This window comes from Papaver somniferum, unplaced genomic scaffold, assembly GCF_003573695.1.
Source record: "Papaver somniferum cultivar HN1 unplaced genomic scaffold, ASM357369v1 unplaced-scaffold_137, whole genome shotgun sequence".
NCBI classification, from domain to species: Eukaryota; Viridiplantae; Streptophyta; class Magnoliopsida; order Ranunculales; family Papaveraceae; genus Papaver; species Papaver somniferum.
The window spans coordinates 7,706,891-7,716,894 of NW_020622934.1; positions in this window are offsets into that span (position 1 = coordinate 7,706,891).

Here is a 10,004-nt window from a genome sequence, read left to right on the forward strand (position 1 = left end):
CGAGTGTCTTCTGGTCTTCTGTCAGCTTTGTCAGGTGATGGGAGACTTATCACATCCTACAACTAAATGGTTGTCACGCTCGGCCCTCGTGATTTTTCTTTGTTTGTGTCTGCTTGAGTTATTCAGTGCTTCTCTTCCTTCCTTTCTTGGTGCAACTTAGCCTGGGATCTCGCCACCTAGCCCTATGGATTATTTACACCTACATAACATACATATTTATCAGAACACCATAGTTCTTTTGCCACATGAAGGGTTGCCTTCTAAAGAGACAAGAACGACACCCTTTCCTTTCACTTTTAAGGGAGATGCTAAAAGAAACTTGGATTTCAACATTACAGATGCTACCTTGGATTATCTGGACTGCGTAATTCTGGAAGACAGTCAACTAAGCAGAAACGGTGGTGTGACATGGGTATTCTCCGATCATAGGCCTCCAAAACTGAGATACATGGATCTTGCTAAACAAACTACTAAGAGTGTCACATTTGTGCCTACAGGGAGAAACACTCGAAAGTCTTTCTGTACAGCAAACTTTATCACCAACGTACCGAATAATGCGAGTAATCTTTTAATGCCGTGGAAGTTCAATTTTTTTGGTACATGGAGAAGTGTTCATAAGGAATCTACAAGCCAGTACAAATACCATACAGAGCTCAAGAAAATTGCCATCTTGTTACGGAGGTTAGTGATTTTTAGTACTCCTTGTTCCCGTGCTCATGAAAATGGTCTCTCGAGAAGTCAAAGGTACAATCCAGTTGCAACCTTTCTCATCCATATGAAAACCATGCACTATATTGGAAATTATCATCGGTCTCTTGGTGACACGACAATATTAGGTGATGAAATAATTTGCACTAGTGGTGAACAGTTTAATGTCAATATTTATATGCGACATTTTTATGGCCCTATAGATTTGTTTCTTGTTGAAGTAAACTATTTGATTATGGGTGATCACCAATTTAGTCAAAGAAGTGCTTTTCTAGATATTCAATTTGATAGAAGCTGTATAGGAGGACAAGTCTACACTTTTACAGAAAGGAAAAGTGACGGCTTGAACAGTTTGGAAGTGATTATTTATCCAGTTTCTCAGAGTGAGTTTGTGAACAGTAATACTGAAAGATTAGAGCAGCAAATGGTGATCCCTTTGGCTCTATCTACCAGTGCAATGCTATCATGGTGCAGTCAACTAATGGCTCAGTATCCTTTCTTATTTAATTTTGAAGAGAGGAACAAGTATTTCTTACGGACGACATTTTGTTCTCAACTGGTTCAATCTTCTTCGTCGTCAACATTATTCAGTAATAACACAAATCCTGGTATGTATGGGCGCTTATATGTTGGTAACTTTCCTCCAAATAGGTTTCGAGTTCATCGCTCCGACATTCTAAGCTTTGCTGCACAAGTTACACCTGTAGAAGATTACACTGAAGAGGTTGGTACATGTCTGGGTCCGACACCGGAATTATTTACTTTGGTCAGTCAATTTCAGCAATTAGACATGTATCCTAGTGATGGATTCGCTCTATTGCAAAGTATTTTGACCAGTATAGGTGTTTCGTTGGAGTTTACGACTTTGTATAAAAGGGCTGTACACATCCATGATGTCTTGCTATATGATGCTTACAGTATCCATGAAATTTTTCATATCATTGTAAATCATAAAGTACTCTATGCAACTGGAAGAAAAGATGACTTTGGTGACACGGTCAATTGTTGGTTCAAGACACTATGCACCACGTTGGACAAGCAATCACGCCGATAGTTGGGAGGACTGTAAGTTTCCACAGCTTATTTTTATTTTCAATTATAATGTCCATGAAATATTACCTCTGCCAGATTGTGAACCTTTTGGCCAGTTTTCTGTCATTATGGTTGAACTTACACGGACATATCTGAAGATGTGCAATGAGGATGGTAATTTTTCGTTTTCGAAGCTCAGAAGCAATCAACTAGATCTTTCTGATTTCGCTTTTCCCGGATAACTTCAGTAACTACTACGAGAGAGGCAAAGCAATTTTCAAGTTCAACGATTTTTGCAACTCATTCGTGCAGTATTTCAGCTCAAACAGAAGTTTATTAAAGTGTGATGTTTACACAAAACAATGGCTGATTGAGCACGTATATACTTCCGAGATTAGTCTTAGTCTATCTTGTTTATTACAAGAAGTGAAGTTCTACTGCATTGTACCACAGCTGAGTCGAGGAAATATTATTCGAAGGGTGTTAAATGTGAAGGAACTTTCAATGGTTACCGGATATCACAAGCTCAAACAGTTATTGGTTTTAAAGGATGCTATCAACAAGACTAATGGACAGTTCATAGATGCAATCGATGTTAACCAAAGAAATAAAAAGCTACGAGGAGATCAAATTATAATATTTGTATTTGATCGTGGTAAGTTGTATCAGTCGCTTAAGAGAATTATATGGAGAGTACAAGATGCGCCGCATTCGTTGTATCGTGAAGTATTTTCATAATTTCAGGCTTGAGGACAAGCAAATTTTCAAGCGGGGTGGAATGTTGCGACACCAACCCGATATCTCTTATTTCCTTTATTAGATTTACCTTAATTAGTTTGCATGGTTTCCTAGTTTGAGTAAACTTCTTATTATTAGCATTGCTTGCCTAACAAGCATTCATGGTAGCTATAAATACGTTGCTTGAGCTTGTATCGAACAACAACTAAAATCAACACACCTCGGTTCTTAACTGTTCTCTTCTTTATCTTCCAAGAAGAGGTGGTTAACCCCCAGTTCAAAGGGTTTTATCTAGGATTCTTTACCTTTTATTTGTGTTCTAATTAATGTTTTGGTCTAGGACCCTAATACCGTGTACTACGCTTATATTCAACCATGCGTCTTAGATTTATCAATATACCATAACAACTATCTACAGATGTTCATATACGTCACTACTCGATGTAATGTTTTCAGACGTCGCAGTGCTGTTACTAGCCCAATTCGCGCTTTCATTTTCCTTGGGACATGATGTTATGGTTACACAACAAATTAACAATCAGGGAGATGAATTAGTGATGAAAATTGATGATAAAATCTCAAATCTGTAAGGAAATGAACCAAATCTGGTTCATAAAGAACGCAGCCAAAATGGTTTGTGTTCATAAATTTCAGATGAGAGAAAATAATCTCTCTTACACATAAAGTAGCCAATCATTAACCCTAATTCTGCCCAACAGATGAGTGACGCGTGGGCTAAATCTAATGGAAAACAATGACCAATTAGCTAGCAACAAAATTGAACTAAGTACACCTCTTGTTTTACTAATGTCAGCCAATATGGACAGCCCCTAACTGTCACACTGTGACATTGTCTCTCCCTTAAAACAATCCTTGTCCTCAAGGATGAATTTAGGATAATGTGTCCTGACGTCAGAGAGAGTCTCCCAAGTAGCATTTTATGGAGAAGAGTTGGTCAATTGCAGGAGAACTTGCTTGACCAAGTAACTTGTCTGGTCTGGAGAATCTTCTCAGGCAGCATGATAATTGCACCTTCATGATCCACCACTGGAAGGTTGGGAGAGGGAGTGTGCTTAAGGCCAATGTGTTTCTTGAGTTGGGACACATGAAATACTGGATGTATGCGTTCATGTGATGGTAGGTCTAACTTGTAATCCACTTCACCCACTTTCTGCAATATTGGAAAAGGCCCATAGAATTTTGAGGACAGTTTGAAATTCTTCCTTAGAGACAGAGAGGCTTGCATGTAGGGTTGAAGTTTGAGATAAACCAGATCACCTATTTCAAAAGACCTGTCTTTTCTGGACTGATCTGCATAAAACTTCATTCTTGCTTGAGCCGTGTGTAGTGATTCTTTAAGAATATCCAGTAGGGAGTTTCTTTCTTTCAAATATGTTTCAACAGCATCAACTGAAATGGTGATAGAAGAAGGAAATGCAAGGTGGAGAGAGACATACCCATAAAGTGCTTGGAATGGAGACATTTTTATGCTGGTATGGAAAATGGTATTATACCACCATTCTGCAAGAGCTATCCACTGACTCCATTTTCCTGGTTTATGGTCTGTAAGGCACCTTAAATAAGTTTCTAAACAAGCATTTACCCTCTTAGTCTGTCCATCTGTTTGGGGGTGATATGCAATACTGAGGTTGAGATTTGTGCCCAAGGGCTTGAACAGGTCCTGCCAAAAATTGCTTGTGAAGACCTTGTCCCTGTCAGATACAATGGATGATGGCAAGCCATTAGTTTGTACACTTCATTGAGGAAAGTATGAGCAACTGAAGCTGCTGTGTATGGGTTTTGAAGAGCCATGAAATGAGCATATTTGGTGAGTCTGTCTACAATTTCAAGAATCATACTCTTTTTATTGCTAACTGGCAAGCCTTATATGAAGTCCATAGTGATATGCTTCCATGGCTGGTCTGGAATAGATAGAGGTTGAAGCAGCCCTGCAACATTGGTGATGTCACTCTTGTTTCTCTGGCACACATCACAGTGAGAGACAAAGAGTACTATGTCCTTGTGCATTCATTTCCAATAAAAATGGTTTCTTGCTCTGACAGAGGTGGCTTGAACTTCAGAACGGCCTCCAATGGCAGAAGCATGTAGAGACTCCAATAGTGATTGTCTGACATTTCCCCCAGTTCCAATATAAAGTTTAGTTTTGTATCTCAATATACCTTCTGTGTAAGTGTAATGTGGAGCACTGTCAGGGTTGAGAAGGAGTTGAGATATCAGCTGTTGTGCCTTGATGTCATTGATGTAGTTGTTGGTGACATCTTGAACTCAAGATGGAGTAGATGTGGTTAAGGAATTGTAGGCAGCAATTTCTGAGGGTCTTCTAGAAAGAGCATCTGCAACAGTATTCTCAGCTCCCTTTTTGTATTGTATAACATAGTCAAACCCTAAGAGTTTGATTAACCATTTTTGTTGGAAGGTGGTGGTGATCTTCTGCTCCAGTAAGTATTTGAGGCTTTGATGATCAGTCTTGATAGTGAATTTGTTGCCTTGTAGATACTGCCTCCATCTTTGCACAACCATAACTATAGCAAGAAGCTCTTTTTCATAAGTGGACATTGTTGCAGCTCTTGGGCCCAATGGTTTGCTGAAATAAGCAATTGGCCTTCCTTCTTGGAGTAGAACTGCTCCAATGCAAGCATCACTAGCATCACTCTCAACTACAAATGGCTTTATAAAATCAGGCAGAGCTAATACATGGGTATTACTCATTGCATTCTTGAGATTCTCAAAAGCAATAATAGCAGTTTTGGTCCAAAGAAATGAGTTCTTCTTGATAAGGTCAGTAAGAGGTCTTCTAATTTCCCCATAACCCTTCACAAACTTTCTATAGTAGCTAGTGAGGCCAAGAAAACCTCTCAAGTCTTTGATTGTCTTTGGAAGTGGCCAATTCTGCATGCAAGTAATCTTGTTAGGATCAACACTAACTCCTTCAACCGTAATGATGTGACCAAGATGTTCCAAGGAAGGTTGTCCAAATGCATAGCATAAAGATGGTGTTGTCCGAGCAAGGAAAAAACAAGCCTGAGGTGCTCCAAATGCTTAGTCATGTTGGCACTGTAAATTAGTATACATCAAAGAAGACCAAAACAAACTTTCTTAAAAATGGCTTGAAAATGTCATTCATTAATGCCTGAAATGTAGCAGGAGCATTGGTAAGGCCAAATGGCATTACTTTGAATTCATACTGACCTTGATGAGTTCTAAATGCTGTTTTGAAGATGTCCAGGTCATGAAATATGATCTGATGATAACCAGCTCTTAGATAAATTTTGGAGAAGATGGCATACCCACATAACTCATCCAGTAACTCATCAACAATGGGTATGGGGAATTTGTCTTTGATTGTGATGCTATTCATTTTTCTATAATCCGCACAGAATCTCCAAGAGTTATCCTTCTTTTTGACTAAGAGGATAGGAGAGGAAAATGGGTTGTGGCTTGGTTGAATGATGCCAGACTGAAGCATTTCTTGAACAAGTTGTTTTACTACTCCTTTTTGAATGTAAGGGCACTTATAAGCTCTGAGATTTATAGGAGCAGAATTAGGCTGTAATGGAATTTTATGGTCCAAGTTTCTTGGGGGAGGTAATTGAGTGGGTTCTTGAAAAATGTCATTAAATTCAGTTAACAAGGGTAGTAAAATATCAGGAGTGATAGGTGGTGAAGTAGGTGTACAAATGGAAAACAAGTGGCCCTCCATGCCATGAGAAGTGTTTGAAAAACAATTCCTAACAACTTCACCACTCATCTTTAGTAGAGAAGTCTGTGGCACCATAACTTGTAATGTAATTCTCTTATTTTTGTATTTAAATGAAATGCTCATCTTAGAGAAGTTAAAGAGGACAACACCTAAGGTCTTGAGCCAATATGCACCCAAGACAATGTCATAACCTCCCAAAGGTAAAATTATCAAATCCTCAACAAATTTACGGTCCTGCATGATCCACTGGAGTTGTGGGCAAATACCAGTACTAAGTGTTTACTCTCCATTGGAAGCTGTGACCTTCATTGAAATAGTTGATTCAATGCAGCAATGCAGTAAAGTAGCTAATGCACTGTCAATAAAACTTGTGGTGCTTCCAGAGTCAATAAGTATGGAGACTTTGTTGTTATTAAGGACTCCAAGGATTCTAATAGTATCACCAGTGGCATGTCCAGTCAAGGCATGTAAAGAGATTTCCATGTCAGATTATACTGGAGAGTCTACAACCTCTTCAAATATTTCTTCTTCCTCTTCAGTCTCCTGTGATTCAGTACTCTCCACCTGAGGCATAAAAATCTTATGCTTAGCCTTACAAAAGTGGCCTTGTCTATACACCTCATCACAATTATAACATAAGCCTTGAGCTCTTATTTTGTTCATCTCTTCTTGTGTGAGTCTTTTAATTGTAGGAGTTGTGGGTGTAGGTTTGAAGGGTTATTGAAGGAAGATTTGGGAGTCATGGGAGCAGATTTAGGTGATGTAAGAATGGGCCTAGGAGAGAAATTTTTAAATGGACATTGTTTTGGTGAACTGAAAGAGTTATTAAATGATTTTGCATATGGCTTAGTGAAGTGAGTGGCTGAACCGAGTTTCTTCTCTTGTAATCTTGCCAATGAAAAAGCATTTGCTAATGTTTGTGGGTGAAACATGGACACAGATTTCCCAATCTCATCCTTTAATCCACTAAGAAATCTAATTACAAAGTAAGCCTCAGTAAGGGAGGGGTTCATGTCTAGCATTAAGGCTTTTAGAGATTCAAATTCTTCATAATAATAATCAACTGTGGTGGTATGTACTAGCTTATTGAAACTACCCACAAAGTTTTCTTCTATAAGATTTTCAAATCTAGCAAATAAATGTCTGGCTAAATCTGGCCAAGTAATACGTGGTCGATTAACCTGAAAATTTAACAACCATTTTTCTGCCTTACCTTCCAGATAGATTGCAGCAATATCAACCTTCTTATGCTCTTCAATGTCATTCAGTTGGAAATATCTTTCACTTTTTTGGAGCCAACCCCGAAGATTATTGCCATCAAAATGTGGGAAATCTAACTTTGGAAGACGATGTAAGTGGTTACCTGATTTAGGATGGTGTTGATGAATTTGATTTGAATCTTCAGTATGCACGTATGTTAGAACCACTCGCATCATCATATCGATTTGGATGTACATTCCTACTGAGGAATGTGATGAGATTTCGATCATTCTCTTGTAATGCCTCCTTGAAGCTAGCTTTGACTGTATCGATCTTAGAAGTAATATCAGTGGAGAGGGTTTTAAATTCAGATCGGAGTTGGGTTATTGCAGTTGCGTTAGCATCAACTTTATCATATACATCCTTGAGCGTTATCGGGGAAAAAATTGGGTGGATTGGAATGACTCTGATGCCAACTGTTGTGGTTACACAACAAATTAACAATCAGGAAGATGAATTGGTGATGAAAATGGATGATAAAATCTCAAATCCGTAAAGAAATGAGCCAAATCTGGTTCATAAAGAACGCAGCCAAAATGGGTTTCTGTTCATAAATTTCAGATGAGAGAAAATAATCTCTCTTACACATTTAAGTAGCCAATCATTAACCATAATCCTGCCCAACGGATGAGTGACGTGTGGGCTAAATCTAATTGACATCAATGACCAATTAGCTAGAGACATGATTGAACTAAGTACACCTCTTGTTTTACTAATGGCAGCCAAAATGGACAGCCCCTAAATGTCATACTGTGACACATGACCTGTACCAGCTGTCACACGCCCAATTTGCATATTTACTTTCCATGGGACATGACCTGTAATATTCTGTGGTTTAGTGAATCAATTTCACCCACAAGTACTAAGCCTTGCATACTTGCATCAAAGTATGCACATGCCTTCACTCTTAAGTCATTATGCAATGGAAGTCTTTCCTCTTTTTTCTCTAACTCTTTATGCCCCCATAAGCATAAGAGGTTTCTCGTTCATCCATATACTTGAACAAACTCACACAAATCAACACAATGAACACAAAAACATAAAGCAACAAACCTATTTATTGTATCAAAAGAAGATAAACAAAACTCGTCCATACCCGCACCACAATTGCCTCACCATTGAGGACTTAACACCTTCTATGCCTCACATATCCTACTGATTTACAATGCCTCTCACACTATTTTTATAGTAGTTCGATTGATAAAACAGTGCATAACTAAATGCACAAGCCTTGGACAATCAATTGTCTAAGGAGCAGTTTCCATAACCGTCTACAATGCTTTTCAACCGCTAACTTTTGTGTTGTCATGCCAATTGATGCCACATATGTTCTTAGTGGTTAGGCTTTTCTAGTCAATTTATAGTTATTCCAATCCAAATACTTGCTTTAGCGTGCGTGTGATGCACATATAACCCTCCATCGACAGCCTGAGCCAAATCCCGCCACCATAGCGTTATACTGGTCTTGGCCTGAGCCAATGTACAACCATCATTGCGCTATAATTATCCTTTACATGCACTTAAATCATTTTGATGCCAGCATCCGATTCAATTCATTCCATTCATGCTTTTGTCTGCTGTTTGGTTCATCTCCATACGTTAACCGCATCACTTGCATTCTTTTTGCCGAGCAATAGATAAACAATGTCGCGTTTGGCAAAGTCGTTGTTTCATATGCATTTTCAAATACTTGGTCAATGCTCAGGTCAGTGCCTAAGTCATTCCATGACTTGTATTGCATCCCTAAACCTTTCTTGAGTTGGGCTAATTTTCGATTACAGATATACAATACTATCGCATAAAGTTTTTTTTTTTTTTTTTAAAAAATAATTAAAGTTGTATGTATCAAGTAGACTTTCTTGTCTCATCCATCATAGTGATTCATCGTTGGATAATGCAGTTCCATTTAGTAGGCCACTGACTGCGGTGTTGCATTATCATGGTGCTACACTGACTAGGACGGTAACAAACCTTCCCTCCTATTATGTTCAACGTCCTCATTGAACGCAACCAAGTATACTCACTATACCTTTTCTTTAGCCTTGTATGCTTCCGAGCCTATCTCATAAATCAGCAAACTTTTTTGGCCTTTTCCTTGCCAAATATTTCTGCCTAGTACCTGTTGATATGGAAAAACAATTTGCTGGTTTTTCAGGGAATTGAGAGACAACCGTGCGTACGGAGGCTCCTCAACCGAGCAAACTGCCTAACCTCAAACATATGCACTGCATGGGAGTGCTTTGAGTTCGAGAGATCAATCTGTAGGACTCCGACCTAAATCAAGAAATAGCCATTGCAGAGTCAATTCAGTCACAAAGAGGGAAGAGGTTTGATATGTAGGAGGGAAGCTGAGAAGTGTGTGAGATCAATGATGATCAAGGATTATGAATGTGTTGTGGGTTTCTTCAAATGACGAATAAGTTCGCTCAATTGAGAGAGTGTTGCTCACATGATGTTTCTTAGTTAGACGATGGAATGTTGTCTATTCAACCAGTGTTGTTCTCAATCGTGAATTCAGAAAAAAAATTATATTGATAGAATGTGG